Source organism: Carlito syrichta, unplaced genomic scaffold, assembly GCF_000164805.1.
Source record: "Carlito syrichta isolate Samal-C Ts95f unplaced genomic scaffold, Tarsius_syrichta-2.0.1 Scaffold316251, whole genome shotgun sequence".
In the NCBI taxonomy this organism is placed as follows: domain Eukaryota; kingdom Metazoa; phylum Chordata; class Mammalia; order Primates; family Tarsiidae; genus Carlito; species Carlito syrichta.
In genome coordinates, this window is record NW_007260347.1 from 116,518 (window position 1) to 134,613 (window position 18,096).

Genomic DNA, 18,096 nt, shown 5'->3' on the forward strand with positions numbered 1-18,096 from the left:
ATCACTATAGAGGCAGCCGCAGTAAGGTTCTCTGTTTGACAGATGCATGCCCCGAGGGGAAGCTTTAAGGGCAGGTGGCTTGCAGGTGAGGTGGCCCCAGGGGGGAAGTGGGCAGCTGGGACTGAGGAGGCCAGTCCAGGGGTCCTCAGGTGTCAAACACAGTCCGGGTCATCTCACCCCAGGGGGTGGGGCCAGGGAACGGGTGTTCACCCTCCACTCCCCAGCATGGCTGGAGCAGCTCTGGAGTCCTTAACCCCTGGTGCATGGGCTGGACTGGAACGGTGCCACTCAGGTCTGGATTCATGCACAGAGGTGGGGGCACAGACCAGACGTGTGCTGGGCTCTCAGGACAATCGGAAGGAGAAGCAGGGAGACCCACACAGGTACAGCCGCCGATCACACGCTCCCTCTTTACTGCAGCCAGCCGGACAGGGCCTGAGGGCAGGGTCATGGTGGCCAGCCCAGCTCCTGGCCACACTCCCACCTCGGCCACCCACCAGAGCTCTGCAGAAACCACGCAGCTTCAAGGTCCACGCCAGCTGTCGCTCACAAGACAAGGTGACAGAGGGCACTCATTCAGATCTGGAGCAGGGACACTATACTTAGAATCGCCCTCTTTCCAGGGTGGGGGAGATTGTCTTGGGACCTTGGGAAGAGACCCCACTGCTGAGCCTCAGCGTGCACGTCTGCAGAGTGGGTCATCAAGGAATGACCCCTCTCCAGACCGACTGCCTGGCACACTGCGGAGTACCATATCCGCCATCCTGGTAATGGGGTCCGTAGAGCCCAAACCTCACCATGGCATGACAGGACCATGTGACAAACAGCACATTCACTCCCCCGAGCTAAAATAATTTTTTTTAAGAGAGTGAGAGAGAGCCTGGGCTAGGGGCAGTGGTTCACAACTGCAAACCCAGCACTTTGGGAGGCCAAGGTGGGAAGATTTCTTGAGCCCAGGAGTTCGAGACCAGCCTGGGCATCATAGCAAGACCTCATTTCTGCAAAAAAAGAAAAAGTTAGCCAGGCGTGGTAGCACACACCTGTAGTCCTAGCTATTTGGGAGGCTGAGGTGGGAGGATCACCTGAACCCAGAAGGTCGAGGCCGCAGTGGACCGTTATAGGGCCACTGCACTCCAGCCTGGATGACAGAGTGAGATCCAGACTAAAAGAAAAAAAAAACCCCGGTCTGTGGCAAGCACTCCACACGTTTCATAGACGTGTCCGCTAATTTTTTCCAACTCAAATCCAAGAAAAGTACGCTACTCACAGACCAGACCAGACCTCAGCAGCAAGGGATTCAAGAGCAGTCCTGGGGGCTTTGTCCCTTGGTCGGGGTGTTTGCAAGAAGGAAAATCCACCAAGGGGGGAAGGGAAATGTCCCCAAGTCGCAGGCCCGGGCCATGCGCGTGCTCACGCCGCCCCTTGCCGGGCAGCGTCGGAGTTGCAGGCGCAGAGCGTCGGTCCGCGGGGAGCTGGCGGAGGCGCGCGCTGGGGCCGGGGTGTCTCCGGGGCTCCCGGGTCAGCGCGACTCCTGCAAGCACTGGGGTCGCCAGGAGGAGGACCGAGGCACGCCTTGGCGTGAGAGGGCGGGGCTGGCGCAGGTCGGGAAGCCGAAGGACAGCCTGCCAGGGACTGACCCCAACCAGGACCGGCTCCTGGAGAGACGCGCGGTGGCGCGGGTGTCCACACCGCTGCGCGCTGGTGGCTTCCAGGAGTGCCTGCGTCCATTCCCCACTGAGGTCTGCCCACCACCCTCACCCCACAGCCAGGAGTGCGGGTGAAATGAGGTTGGAAATGTGGGGGGTGAGACCAAAAAAATCTGTCTTTAGGATAAATGATATTTTAAAAATCCAAAGTCAGCACAAACATATCCACAATGAATAAAATATCGAAATTTTAAATGAGCACATGATCAGTATTATGGTTTTTTCTTTTGCCCAGGACTCTGATATGGCTCTGCACAGTGCTGTGATTTATCTGTCTTTATTTAAAACTGTGATATTTTATCATGAATTTTTGCATTAATTATTATTTTATCTTAGAGACAGGATCTTGCTCTGTCGCCCACGCTGGAGGACAGTGGTTCAATCAGAACTTACTGAAGCCTCTAACTCCTGGACCCAAGCGATCCTCTCATCTCAGTCTCCTAAGTAGCTGGGACTACAGGCACACATCACCACGCCCAGCTAACTTTTTAAGTAATTTTTTTGTAGAGACAAAGTCTTGCTATGTTGTTCAGGTTGGTCTTGAATTCCTGGTCTCAAGCGATTCCCCCACATCAGCCTCCCAAAGTATTGGGATCATAGGTGTGAACCATTATGCCTGGGTGATTTTTCAAATATTGTACAAAAATGTCCTCTCTTTTTAATCACAGAGGTTTTGTGAGGTCTTTTGGGGTGGGAGATATCCTCTTAAATTTTGCACCCCAGGCAAGGCCGTCACCCACCTCGCCCTAGTCACAACCCTCCACCCTGTGGCTGCTCCCCAGGGGGCCCTGGACCTTCACCTCCTCTCCGTCGAGGCAGCCTCTGGAAGGTGAAACAGGCAAAGATTCTCACCTGGAGCCTCCAGAAGAGAACACAGCCAGCTGACACCCAGTAGACCACTTGTGGACTTTCGGGACTGTAAGAGAATATCTTTGTGTTGTGGAAAGTCCCTAAGTTTGTGACACTTTGTCACAGGAGTCCACTACAGTGCCCCCCCCACCGTGTGCCCCAAGGCACCCTGGCACCCTGGAGGTGACCCTAAGCGGGAGGGAGGGCAACAAGTCTGCCTTCCTCGCTCACCAAGGGGGCTGATTAGTCCCCAGGGCTGCCTTATAGACAACCAAGGACCAGGTAGCTTCAAATAGCACAGATGGATGCTCTCAGCCTGGAAGATGGAAGTCTGAAATCGGAAGGTCTACAGGGTCATGCTCCTTCCAAAGACCCCAGGGAAGGCTCCATCCTGCCTCTTCCAGCTTCTGGGGCTCCAGGCTTTCCTGGCTTGACCTGTGGCTTCATCGCTTCAAGTTCTGCCCCCCCGTCACATCGCCCCCTCTGCCTGTGTCTCGAATCTCCCTCTGTCTCCTCCCATCAGGACACAAGAGATGGCAATTAAGGCCCACCCAGATGACACAGGATAACCCCCCATCTCAAGATCCCGGACCCAATCATGAATGGAAGAACCCTTTTCCTAAATAAGGTCAAGTTCCAGGGATCAGGAGCTGATGTCTTTGGGGCCCATTTCCCAACCTCCAATGGGCCCTGTGACATGCCAGCTGTTTGCTAGGACAGGCATGAGACAGCCACCTATCTCTGTGGTTAAGGGCTCAGCTGCCAGACAGACCTGGGTGCCACCCAGGTCCACCCTCACTCACTGGGGCACTTGAGACCAGTGACATTGTCTCTCTGAGCCTCTGTTCCCTCCCTTCCATGGTGGCAGGGTTGGCCACAGCTCCTATGGTCCCACAGCAGGTGCTGGAAGAATCCTTGGCACCAGAAAGCACTGTGCAAATGCTGGTGCTAATCACATGATCTTTATTTGTGAAATCATAATTGACAGTGTTGGTTGAGCACATGGGGTCAGGCCACCCAGCCTACTTTGTGCTGCCCATTGCCAGCTCTTTGGCCTTGGACATGTGATCTTACAGCTCTGAGCCTCAGTTGCTTGGTCTGTGAAATGGGGTGATGACTGCTCCCTGACACGTTCATTGAAAGGATTAAGTGAGATGATTACATAGAAAGCTGAGCTCCGTACAGGGGCTATCCCCACGTGCCTGTCCCCATAACCTGCAGGAGGAAGCCACCCCCAGGGGACACGGCAGAATAGCTGGCACCCAGGCCTCCTCTCCTCCTTGGGAGACTCGGACCCCCCTAGCTCCCAGTAACCCTGGACACCACCACATCATTCAAACATGTGGCATGCCACTCGTTGACATGGTCAGCTGTTTTATGTGATTCCCCGTGACGGGAGCTGGCATCAAGGAGCACCACACACACTTGGTGGTTTATGCCTCCATAGATGGAATTACAGCTTAATTATGGATAAATGTCCACCTATATCCCATATTTTATTTGTATGTATCATTATTGCTAATTATATGGGCAAACCCTTGTCACCTAGAAGAGCATTTAAATTATCTGTAAATCATTTGTACAGAGTTGATTTCCAAAGAGAATCCCCAGGCCCATATGCCTCGGGAGAGAGTTTATACATATGTGTGTGTATTAATTATTATTTTAACTTAATTTCATTTTATTTCATACAGGATCTTGCTCTGTCACCCATGCTGGAGTGCAGTGGTATGATCAGAACTTACTGCAGCCTCTAACTCCTGGGCTCAAGTGATCCTCTCACCTCAGCCTCCCAAGTAGTTGGGAGTATTATATATATAATACATATATATAATTTATAAATACATGTCTATATATAAGCAAATACACATATGTTTATATATTTATATAGATACTTGCCCATACACATACATATGTTATGTGTGTATATTCATTTGCATACATCTATGGATAGGTGAATAGTTAGATAGGTGATAGATAGAGAGATACATTGATTTCCCACCACCTCCAGCCTCCGAGGATTTGGGGGTGTATTTTCAAAGGAAGACGGTGAAGGACAAGCAGTTTGATGTGTCAACTTGACAAGTCCACAGTTCCCAGTCATTCAATCAAACAATAATTTTTTTAGGTGTAGCTGTGATGCCGTGTCGTAAATGTGACTCAAGCCCACAGTCAACTGACTTCAAGTAAGGGAGGTTGTCCTGATGCCGTTGGCGGGCCTGGTCCAATCGGTGGAAAGGCTTTAGAGCTAAGCTGAGACTCCCTGAGGAGGGAATTCCTCCTGTGGGCAGCAGTTTCACTGTGCCCAAGAGACTCAGCTCGTCCCACAGCCCCTGGACTTGCTGGCCAGACCCCACAGACACCTAGGCAGACTCCTCACAATAAATCCCTCAGTCTCCACCTCCTAATTGTTTATTTTCTCATCGAATCCTAACCGATACAAGGACGCTGGAGAATCACTCCTCGATCACAGGCTGGATGCTATCAGGCTAAGAGCTGTACAATATACCTCAGATGGAGCCCAGGGCAACCACAGAGAGGGTCTTCAGGTCAGCCACATACTGAAACATCCCCCAGATCCCTCAGTCTACTCTCTCAGAGGAGAAACTGAAGCTCAGAAAGGCTGTGGTAGCACCTTGAGTCCGCCCAGGGATGCCCAACTTGAGCCCCCTGAATGGTTCGGAAGCACCTGCTTTCTGCCCTCAAAGCACCTTCCTGCAGCAGGTGATGAAGATACTGTTACCTGGGGCTCTCTCAAAGGGACCCCTCCCACCAATTTGCTCACCATTATGGCCCTGATGCCCAGCTCAGGAGACATTCCAAGCACATTTGCTTAATGAACTGATGAGAAATCAATGGATTAGCTGACCGAATGAGGAGCTGATCAGCCCGGCTGCCCCTGGACTGAGCCTGCAAAGGCTGGAGTCCTGGGCTTCAGGAGTCAGGGATAGGCTGCTCAGCTATACACCTGGACAAGCCTTGAGGTGCTGCCAACGCCTCCCTCCCACCGTGTGTTCCAGGATACCCTGTGTCCTTCCCAAAGCCCTTTGGGGCCACATATTTTGGTGTCTGACTCCCTCCCACCCTCTGGGACTGTTTCTGGCAGGTCCTCTGACCAACATAGGGTAGCTCTGCCCGGGAGGCCATGACCAAACGTGGCACAACCATGCCACGGAGTAGCATCAGCCACTAAAAGGAATAGGCTGTTGACACTCGTGGATCTCCAGAGAGTTATGCTAAGTGAAGACAGCTCATCTCAAAAGGTTGCACATCACGTGGTGATGCAGCTGTGTACATGCTTACGTAGACACCTGATGTGTACATTTTTGAATCACAGAATTTTAGAGACAGGACAGATTTGTAGTGGAGGGGGTGAGGAGGAAGCAGGTATGATTATAAAAGGGCCTACTGGGGCTCCTGGTAGTGCTGGGACCATCCTATGACTTGACTGCAATGGTGGAGACATGAACCCACCCAGGTAATGAACTCATGATGAACACCACCCAAAGAACCAGGGAAACCTGGACAAGGCTCCTGGCTTGTGCAACGTCAGCAACCTGTTTGTGATATTGACTGGAAGTTTTTCAACATGTTATCCCGGGGGAAACTGCACGAAGCATGTAAGGGATCTCACTATACAATTTCTTACAACTGCATGTGAATCTACTACAAATATCTCAACATATTCCATTGAAAAAGACAAATCAAGAATGAAGGAACAGAAGGCTCAAGTTAGCCACCCAACCATGGTGATGATTCTTTGCCCGGGATCAGCCCTGAGCTGTTCTCAGACCCAGAACTCACGGGCAGAGGAGGAGGCCCAGCCCCATGAGGAAGGACTCTGTGACATAGCCAGAATACAGTTGGGATGCCCTCGGTCTTTCCCCAAAGAAACTTCAGCCATTCACTCAAGTCTCCATGCCCTGAGGAAGGAGACACTGCTTTGCTTAGGGTGTGTCTATACTGGGGAACCAAGCCCCCATTACGGTACCCTTGGAAGTTGGGAGTGTGGGTCACAAACTGAGTCTTGACCCACCTGTATCTCACAGTGGGGCTTCTGGGTTCACCCATCAGTCACCGAACCTGTAATTGAAGGGACACACCTTCTGTGATTGGCAAAACCCCATCCATGATCCCTGCCTGTAGGCAGCCAGTGGAAGCCCCCCAAAAGGCCCCACCCCCTCCAAGATAACACATCAAGGACAAAATGCTTCTCTCTGGCTTCTAAAAAACATGCATTGTACAGGAAGGCAGAGGAAAGCTGAAAAGTCACCTTGTCCATCCATCAGACTGGTGGTGTCCCACTGATCGGACCTGATGGGCAAAACGTGGCACGCACGTGGAAGCTTGGGTATCACACACGCCACAGAGGACCACAGGCAAATGCAACAAGGTGAAGGGAAGTAAGAAACAAATTAATTACCGTTCCATCCAAGGCCCTCCTCCCAAGCAAAGGCCAACCTGGCTCCAGAGAGTGGAGAGGGGCCAGTAGTACCCTCGAGTCAGCCCCTCTCTTATCCGTGTTCCTGCCTCTCCAGCATTGGGGCCAGGCGTCGTTGGAAAGGATCAGGCTGGAGTGGCCTGGTCTTCATCTTGGTGGTGGTGGTCTTCATTTAGGAGGTGGCCCTCATCTTGGTGGCAGTGCTCATCATCTTGGTGGTAGTGGGCTTCATCTTGGTGAAAGTGGGCTTCATCTTCAGAGTGGTCATCTTCATCTTGGTGGTGGTGGCTCTCATCTTAGTGGTAGAGGTTCTCATTTTGGTGATGGTGGCTTTCATCTTTTTTTTTTGAGTTGGAGTCTCACTCAGTCACCCAGACTGGAGTGCAGTGGCCGCCCCCAGCCACCGCAGCCTCGACCTGCCAGGCTCTGGCGATCCTTCCGCCTCAGCCTTGCGAGTAGACGGAACTACAGGCGCGCGCTACCACACCTAGCTGATTTTTTTGATTTATGGCAGAGATGAGGTCTCACCAAGTTGGTTTTCATCTTGGTTGTGGCGGTTCTCGTCTTGGTGGTGGTGGTCTTCATCTTGGTGGTGGTGGTCTTCATCTTGGTGGTGGTCATCTACACGTTGATGGTGATGGTTCTCATCTTAGTAGTGGTGGTCCTTATCTTGGTGGTGATGATTCTCATTTTGGTTGTGGTAGTTCTCTTCTTGGTGCAAGTGATTCTCATCTTAGTAGTGGTTGCCCTCATCTTGGTGATGGTGGTCTCTATCTTGGTTTTGGTGATGGTAGTAGTGGTAGGCCTCATCTTGGTAGCAGTGATCCTAATCTTAGTGACGACGGTTTTCATCTTAGTGGTGGAGGTTCTCATCTGGTGGTAGTGGTCCTCACCTTAGTAGCCCTCATCATCTTGGTGGTGACAGTTCTCATCTTGGTGGTGGTGGTTCTCATCTTGGTGTTGGTGGTTTCATCTTTGTTGTGGCCATTCTCATCTTGATGGCGATGGGCTTCATCTTAGTGGTGGTCAACTCCATTTTGGTGGTGGTGGTTCTCACTTTGATGGTTGTGATTCTCATCTTGGTGGTGGTGGTATCATCTTTGTTGTGGCTATTCTCATCTTGGTGGTGATGGGCTTCATGTTTATGTTGGTTATGTTGGTGGTGGTGGTTTTCATCTTGGTGGTGGTGGTTTTCATCTCGGTTGTTGTGGTTCTCATCTTGGTGGTGGAGGTTCTCACCCTGGTCATGGAGGTTCTCATGTTGGTGATGGTAGCTCTCATCTGAGTGGTGGTGGCTTTCATCTTGGTGGTGGTGGTCGTCTTCTTAATAGTGCTGGTCCTCATCTTGGTGACTGTGATCTTCATCTTGGTAGTGTTGATCCTCATGGTGATGGTCATCTTCATCTTGGTGGTGATGGCCATCTCCAGATCTTTTCACTGATTCCAGCTGGTGGCATCTTGCCATGTCCCCCCCCGACACACACACTTCTGTGCTTTGCTGCAGAGATTCCTGGTAGGGCAAAATCCCCTATTCCACTGACCCTTCATGACCCAGCTTTGGGGCATGCCAAATGAGTGAGCCTCATCTTTCTTCCTCTCAGGATCATGGAGCATGGAAGAAAGGGTGAGTGTACCCAGGATGTTTCTCCCCAGCACTCTCACCTCAGAAAGGGTCCAGAACTGATTAAATATCCAACTGGAAAAAGAGACATCAATCTCTCTTAGTTGTGGACACCCCTAATCTTTCTATGCATCTCCTGAGTTGCCATCTTCTGCTTCAGAAAGAGACCCTTTCATGAATGAATCCCCCAGAGAAAAGGAAGCTGCCTGGTACTGAAGCCCTTTACAAAGTGGCTCTTAACAGCAGATACCCTCGAAAATATTTTATTTTTAACAACAAAGTTGTTTTGAGGGAGACACATCTTAAAAAGGGGAAGAGCGTTTCAATAAGTGCTTCTTTGGAAGGCTTACTTGATGTAATCAAAAGAGAGAATCCCATTGATTTAGTTGTTATTGGAAGAGCATCGTCACATATGTGATTATTGGTTCTCATTGTAAACAAATGTATTAGGTAGAATTCTAAGATGATTTCTGACCCATAATGCCTACGCATTTGTGTGGTCCCTTCCGTGAAATAGAGTGGAACCTGTGACTTGCTTCTGACTGACAGCACAAGGTAAAGGTGAAGGGTATTACCCCCTGAATATGTCATGTTATATGGCAAAGATGACGGGATTCTTCAAATGTCATTAAGCTTCCTAATCAGTTGACCTTAAGTTACTCAAAATGGAGATTATTCCTTGTGAACCCACTCCAACCTAGTGACCCCTCTAAAAGGTTTAGGGGTGAGAGTCTCTTTCTTTTCTCTGTCTCTGTCTCTCTCCTACTGGTCTTGTAGACACAAGCTGCCATGAAATCTACAGCCATGAGAAATTCTGTCAACAACCTGTGGAAGCTTGGGAATAAATTCTTTCCTAGTTGTGCCTTCAGATGAGAACACAGCTCTATTGACATTTTATTTCAGCCTTGTGAGACCCTTGGAGAGAATCCAGATAAACTATGCCAGATTGCTGAACTAAGAACTGTGAGATAATAAATGAGTATTATGTTAAACCACTAATTTTGTGCTAATTTGTTACACAGCAATAGAAAACTATTATAATGAGCCTATTAAAATCTCTTTAAAATGCAATAAAGCAAGTGACTACACTGTGAATATCACTGACTTACACCTACAGGACAAATGAGGAAAACTGTCCTAATATTATGCAAATGTGCCTTACAATATAATGTTGAGTGACAGTCTCACGGGGGGATTTGAAAAGTGCTGTGTCTTCCACACACGGGTGGGAGTGAAGACACCAAGTTGTGGAAAACATCACTCAGACCCTCAAGGCACTGAAGATGACCAAGATGCTGAAGGGCACAGCTGAAAAAATTGACCTGAAATGTGTAGTAAGAAACTGGCCCTATTTCCTGATCACATCTCATGTCATGTAGAATGTGATGTTAAATGTATGTATAGAACTTGCCAAATAAACTTTATAAGTAGGCATTTGATCATTTCATCTTCATCCCCCAATATTTCTAGGCCTTATTAGAAAAGTAGGGAGACTTTCTTTCTGTTCTGGGTCTCCATCTATTCAAGCGTATGTGGTATTTATTGTAAATGAACTCCTGGACATCTGTTTCCCAGATGGGGGATAGTCACACAGCTTGGCAGTAGGGGAGCTGGACACAAAACAATCACATTCAACTCAAAGACATCCTTTCAAGACTATACTAGACAAATATGAAGAGAAGAAATTTTCCAGGGTCCCCCAAACTGGCAGGTGACAGGGACATTGAGGTGACCCTGGAGCTTGTAGAGGCTAGGGAGTTGACTACGACCCCTCCGCTGGAACCACAGGTGACCACAGGCAGCAAGACCCTCCTCAGAATCCCACAAATGTCCCACTTTAGGGGCTAAAACTCATACATCTTCCCCAGTACCTACTTGAAATTCCTCACCTTCCAGAGATAATAACTTGGCTTTCAGAGCAATTTCAGCTGTTAATGGAAAAACAACCTCACACTAAGGCTCTTAATGACCAGTCATACATTTTTGATTCCCCAGCTCACTGGGGAATGACTCTTGCCCACTGACTGTCCCCCCAAAGTGATACTGGAGGTAAGGTGTCCCAGGAGCCACTCTCAGGTCATAATGGCACAGAAAATCCATTTGGGGCCACACTTTGAGTTAATGATTAGGCACTCATTTTGTATAGGGATAGCTGATAGCTAAATGCAGTGGCAAGGAAATTCCTTTCAAATTCTACCTTTTTTGGTTGCATTTTGTTTTGTTCCACAAGCCACAAGAGTTGTAAAATTTCTCAACATTAGATAAAAGCTACAAGACAATTTTGGCTTCCAAACTTGACCAATCCAGGAATAGAAAGAGATGTGGCCTTTTTTCAGTTATAAAAGAACGTAATGAGTATAACTATCTATTCCTTCTGCTCAATGCATTTCCCTTCAGAAAATCACCAGCTCCATTTCATTCCTGCAATCACATGTTAATCATGGTATCCCCACCCCCAATACGTGGACAGGATGGGCCATGAATCAGTTTGTCTGGCCAATTGAAATCCTCCATTCTACTGTGCCTCAGAGATTGGATCCAGGATGGGCACGTGACCCCAACAGGCTAATCAGGGATTTCCCTGATTTCTTTCCCAGAAAGAAGGTGAAACTGGCATCTTGAGCTATGAAGACCACATGAGCTGGGGCCTCCTGTCACCAATCTTCCCTGACACAGGGTGGGACCACCGGCAGGAAAAGAGAAGGATGCAACCACATGAGAAACACAGAGATTGGCTGAGATATGATAGTGTCATCAGTGACGCTTTCTCTCCCCTCAGAAAAACATTTAATCCATTTGTACACTGCCATTTTCTTCATAGCATTATCCCCATAAACTTGGACTAAAATGTCCATTCTTGCCAAGTTTAACAAAAAATTTAATGTTTGTTTGCTGCTGTAATTCAAACTCTGACATTCTCACCATGACTGCTTGATGGCCATTCCAGAAAAAGAATACCAAAATTGCTTTGAGTAGGTGCTGGCATTGGTTCATAGCTTCCCAAGGGGAGTACTTCAAAGGTGGCCATAGGGATATTCTGCAGTGAAGTATGTAGCACTTTTTCTAGGATGGGTTTTAAACTTACTTGTCAGACCTCATAAGCCAGTTTGAGTTGGTTTTCTGTCAGTGACACCCAAAAATGTCCTGAATGATACAGAGAATTTCCATCAGTCATTGACTCCCTGAGACAAGAAAGACACAGTCTCTGGTCCATGCAGAGCAGAGTTAAACAGAGGTCACAGTCATCAGACAAGCCATTGGACAGACAGCCATCAGAGACAGGAGCTATGGATGCCCCAGGAGAAGTCACCATCTTCAAGGGAGTAAACGGGGGAGGATCTCCGCTCTGTCTGGGGACTCAGCAGCTACCCTCAGAAAGTGACTGTGAAACTGACAAGTTCCCTCACTTACTGATTTCGTTTTGGAAGATTTTTTTTTTTTTAGTTCAGAAGTTGTCACTGATACAATTCTGGGGAAACATGACTTGTCACTCTTTCCTTTTTTTTTTTTTGAGTGTGGTCTCACTCTGTCATCCAGTCTGGAGTGCTGTGCAGTGGCATGCTCACAGTTCACCACCTTGATCCTCCCATGTCAGCCTCCCAAGTAGCTAGGACTACAGACACACACCACCACACTCAGCTAGTTTTTTTGAATTATTGTAGAGGTGAGGTCTCACCATGTTGCCCAGGCTGGTCTCAGACTCCTGGGCTCAAGCAATCCTCTCTGCTGTACCACCCTCCACCACCAGATGAACATGGCACGTGGGTGAACAGACACACATGGCCCAGCCTGTCACTCCCATCAGGCCTCTGCCCCAGTGTCCCCTCCACAAGGAGGCCCCTCCTGACCACACTTTCTGAAAGAGTACACATGCATGCAGAGCACTCAGACACATGCACACTCAGACACACAGACACAGAGTACATGCATGCACACACATGCACGCACTTGGTCTCACATGTGCACCCGTGCATGCATAGCACACAAATGCAGACACATGCACACTCAGACATGCAGGCATAGAGCACATGCATGCTCACATATGCGTGCACTGAACCTCACGTGCGCACATACACACAGAACACACACACAGACACATGCACACATGGACATGCTGACACAGAACACATACGTGTACCCACGCACACACTCAGACTTGCACGTGCATACATGCATGCAGAACACACACGTGCAGACACATGCATGCTCAGACCCACAGATATAGAACACATGCGTACATATGCATGTACTTAGACTCACACATGCATGCACAAATGCACAGAGATACACACAGACACACATGCCTAAGCACACCCAGGTTTGCATGCATGTACACAGGGTCACACACTCACATATAGAGGGGATTGTGGAGGTTGAGGAGGTGCTGGGTGTCAGAGAAGGGGAGAGGGTAAGAAGGCATACAGTGGCTGCCAACCTGGACTGTCACCACTGAGGGGTCGGTATTGGGACCCCAACGTGGACTAGATCACGACTTAGCCATATCTGGATTCACTGGACAAATCAGGTTCAAGTCCAGGCTCCTCCCTGGACTCCTGAGCCTCAGACGGCTTGTACTGTGAGTGGTAGAGACGGCCACCCCCGTCATAGTTGTGTGAGCACTCGATGAAGGTGGCTGTGAAGGTTTTAGCCCCGTACCAGGCACAGGGCCGGGAGCAGCACAGGACAGCCATAAGTAGCCCCAGGCATCAACAAGGGAAAATTCCACCTGACAGAGAGAGCGAGGGAGAGAGGGAGTCATATTGGGGACGGCCTCTCCCTAAAACCCTCTGAAGATGGTGACTTCTCCTGGGGCATCCATAACTTGGGCTCTCACTCCATACCTACAGCCCAGGGACCGCGGTCGCTGTGGCAGCACCCAGGGACACCAGCAGAGGGCAGTGGTGGCCAACAGACAGGCCGTCCATGCGCCCATGTGGGACGACCAGGGGCCCCCTTAGAAACGTCGGGAGAGGGCCCAGGCAAGCCTCCACGACTTCCAGCCTGTCCTTGTGGCCCTGTCTTTAGCCACAGGTTGGTAAAACATGGGAAAGCAGGTCCTATCAGGGACATTCATAATTCCTCTTTGCAGAAGAAGAAAACTATACCTAGAAAAGCATCTGGTTGGGAGGGAGGATTTCAAAAGCCCACATGCATACCCCACACAAGAGCAGTGTTCGATGCCCATGGGACAGAGAGTGCTCTCCAGCCACATAGAAAAACCTTGGCCCAGCTCCTTCACCCCTGCCCAGCCAGATCCCATAAGACCAAGACCAGGCATGGATAAGGCAGCAGGGCCAGGAGGCTGGAAGAACAGGCCAAGATCCCCAAGGCTGGATCCTAGTGTCCAGTCAGCCTGGGCTGGACACCCTCTCCTATAGACTGTGAGTTCCAACTTGCCTGTATGATTGAGTGTGGCTGAAGACCCTGGAGTCAGCCCAAGATGTCCTCAGGGGCAGGGGCAGGGCAAGGAGCAGAAAGCCCTGTCCTGCCTGTGTCCAGCCATTCCTGGCCTCCTCTTGGCTGCAAGTCAGACACAAAGCTGGGAATGAGATTCCTTTGCTGGCCCATGGGGGTCCCGGAGCACCCCTACCTTGTGTCAGTGAGCACTCTGCTTTCTAACCAGAGCTGAGACCCCACCTGATGATGAGTCTGGAGGAGACAGAATCTAGTCCTTGCTGCAGTGTGTGGAGCCAGGCCCCTCTCCATGCTGCAAACATGCCTGGAATCCTGCCCTCCTCCTCCACCTGGACGGATTCTGCCCATCCCGTAAGGTCCACTTAGTCCAAGGAGCCTTCCCGGACTCCTCCTTCCTCTAATACTGAACCACCTCATAAATTAGGCCTGGAAATTCTCAGTTCCTGATTGTTTGTTGTTTTGTCTGCCTGGGAGGATCCCCAAAATCTTGGCGTCCTCTGGACTCCAGCCCAGGCCCTCTTCTCTCCCTGCTGCACTCCCTTTGTTGGGTCATTGCACCTGTCAGCGATGGCCCCTGATGCTGCATAACAAACAATGCAGAGTCTCAGTGCCACTCAACTGCAGGCATATCTGCTGTTCGTGCATTTACAGTCACTGAGGGTTCAGCTGCTCAGAGTGGGGCCTGGCTAGGGTGGCCTGCTCCGTGAGCCTTTGCGCCTCATCCTTGGATTAGCAGAAGAGCTGGGATGGGTTCCTCTCATGGCAATGCCAAAAATATGAGGAGGAAATGTGGGTGGCCTCTCAGGGTCTAAGCTTTGTTCTAGAGACCAAAACATGCCCAAACCCAAAGACAAGGAGCTGGAAACCTGGGTACAGTCACTTATGCATGTAATCCCACCATTTTGGGAGGCTGAGACTAGAGTTTTGCCTGAGCCCAGGAGTTCAAAACCTGCCTGGGCAACATGATGAGTCCTCATCTCTACAATAAATCAAAAAATTATCCAGGTGTGATGGTGCATGCCTGCAGTCCCAGCTACTCAGGAGACTAAAGTACAGGGATCACCTCAGCCCAGGAGATCGAGGCTGCAGCAGCCATGATCTTGCCACTGAGTGACAGAATGAGACTCTGACTCAGGGAGAAAAAAAGCAATATACATCACCCACTTTGTGAGCGAAAACTGCACAGTCACAGGCAAAGGGTGTGGACAGGGGAAGAGACCAACAGCTGGAGCCAGCCATCTCTTCCAATCCATGGCGGTGACTGCCAAGCTGTGTCCCCATCAACTAACTCCCTACTGGACGGTGCAATGCAGCATCCTCTGTAGCATGATAGACAAAGATGTGGAAATAAGCCAAGCAACCAGTTAGGGGCTGGTTGAATAAGTTACGATTCGTACATGGAAAAAAACTGTTGAAAACAGTTGTTTGAAGGAATAAAGTATTGACGTGGAAAGATACCCATCATAAAAATTTCAGCACTGGTAGATAGATAGATAAATAGATAGATGATAGATAGACAGACTGATTGATTGATTGATGATAGACAGATATGTATAGAGCCTTGGAAGGTATGGACTATATCAGTAAGGAAGCGCTTGACTGAAAATTACAAAGAACCCATTAATGTGACTTGAAAAATGAAGAATTGGTTTTCTCACATTAGAAAAAGGTGGTGGCAGCTGACAACTCTGGCTCTACAGAAGAGCTGCCATCTCTGAAGTTTTCTTGGTCTTCATGACAGCAAAATGACTGTCTCAACCCCCATCATCACATCTGAGTTCAAGGATAGGAGGAAGAAACAAAAGGTAGCTCCAGTGCACCCATCCTTTTATGGAAATCAGAAGCTTGCAGCAGCCCTGGCAGGTTTCTCATTGACCAGAGCATGCAAGGAAGGCTGGGAAACAGGACTGAGTGATGTCAGCGTTTTCAGCAGAATCAAGCAATGGAGAACGAGTTTGGGAACTGGTTCAAGGTCGGTCAGTGGACCACGTCTGCCCCAAGCCCAGACTGTTTGTGTTGATTATCTGCAGTGGCACAGTGGCTTAGTGTCTGTTTATGCTATTCGTGTCTGTATTGTTTAAAGTTTGTAAGAATGAATATTAGTACTTTTACATCTGACTTTCCAGTCAAGCTCCTGGGATCACAAAATACTCAGCATCTGCACATCCCGCATTGGCTTCTCTGTGCCCGTTCATCCATTTTCTCTAACTGCCGCTTACCCATCATGCCCCCCTCCCCCTCCCCCTCCCCTTGACTCCTCTGAACCCAGCCTGGAGAAATCCGTGTGTGGTCTAACCCAGTTGCTTTTCCCACCCTTATCTGGGGTGACCCACCCGCTCTCTCTGATCCTGGCTACCGTACCCTTCTTGAAATCCTTGCAATTCTCTCCCCCATGGATTTGATCACCGTGTCATTGGGAAGGGACATTGCCTATGTTGTTCATGACTGTGTCTGCCCAGAATAGTGCCCGGCACCAAGCAGGTGCTCCAGGGCATTTGATGAACAAGTGAATGAACGAAACAAACCCCGGGCTCTCCCATTCTCAGACTGTTTCTTCCCAGTCTTGGACAGTATGGTGGCAGCTATGGAAATGTCCACCTAGAGGGAACAGAACTGGCGGGCGGTGGCCCCAGCTGTCACGCTCTGAAACACACCCCAACTTCACGCCTGAGCACACCTCCTGCGGCTTTCCTGGCGACCTGGCACATCCTGGTGCTCTGGCACATCCTGGTGCTATGTGGATTCCCTCCCACGAGACGCTGCCCTGTGGAGCCCTCTAAAATATGTCCACTTCTCCCACCTACTGTCTATGAGGCTCTTCCAACCTTCCCCCCATCCTTCCACCCCATCCTCTGCCTGAATCCTCTGCTTTTCTCTGAGACCCCAGATGCATCAGCCCCTGGCTCTCCAACACCCTGCCTGGAATGCTCTCCTTTTTTACTTTGTTTTATTTTTTATCTTATTTTATTTTATTTCATTTTTGAGTCAGAGTCTGCCCAGGTTGCAGTGCAGTAGCATGCTTACAGCCACCACAGCCATGACCTGCTGGGCTCCGGTGATCCTTCTGCCTCAGTCTCCCAAGTAGCTGACACTACAGGCACATACCACCATGCCTGGCTAATTTATGATTTATTGTAGAGGCGGGGTCTCACCAAGTTGCCCAGGCTGGTCATGAACCCCTGGGCTCAGGCAATCCTCTTATCTTTACCTCCCCAAGTGCTAGGATGACAGGCGGCATCCACCACACCAGGCCTGGAGTTCTCTCCATACCCTTCCCTCCCTCCTCACTCCACCATCGTCCCTGGGGCCCCTCATCCCTCCCTGACACCTGTATTCCCAGACCCAGGAGTCCAGCCCTGGCCCTCGTGCTGCCTCTGAAGTATCCCACGTGCCTGAAACCCGCCACATCCACACTGACCCTAGCACCGTCTCCTCTGTCCCACCCACCATCTGTCCTCCCCTCCCCCCATCGCTGAGCAGTCAGCCTGGGTCTCCCCCTCCCCCTCATCTCTTCTTCCTTGCTAGGTCAGCAGATCCTTAAGGATGGAGCCAGGCACGCCCTTCTTCCGTGATGCTGATCCCTTCCCATGGGCGTGTTATCATAAGCATTTACCATCGCCAGGCTGTTTTTCTGCAAAGAATCTTCCTCTCCCTTGAACCCTACACACTTTCGTTTGTTAAATATCTGCTGGGTGGCTTTAAAACTCCACTTAATTAAAATATGTTTTGGCCAGGCATGGTGGCTCACAGCTGTAATCCCAGAACCTTGGGAGGCCAAGTGGGAGGATTGACTGAGCCCGGGAATCAAGACCAGCCTGGGCAACATAGTGAGATCTCATCTCTACAGAAAAATTTTTAAAAATTAGCCAGGAGTGGTTGAGCCTGCCTGTAGTCCCAGCGGCTTGGGAGGCTGAGGCAGAAGGATTGCCTGAGCCCACGAGGTCGAGGCTGCGGTGAACCTTGATCATACCACAGCACTCCCCCCTGGGCCACAGACGGAGACCCCAACTCAAAAATAAATAAAAATATAAACACACACACACACGCATATTGCATATCGTAAA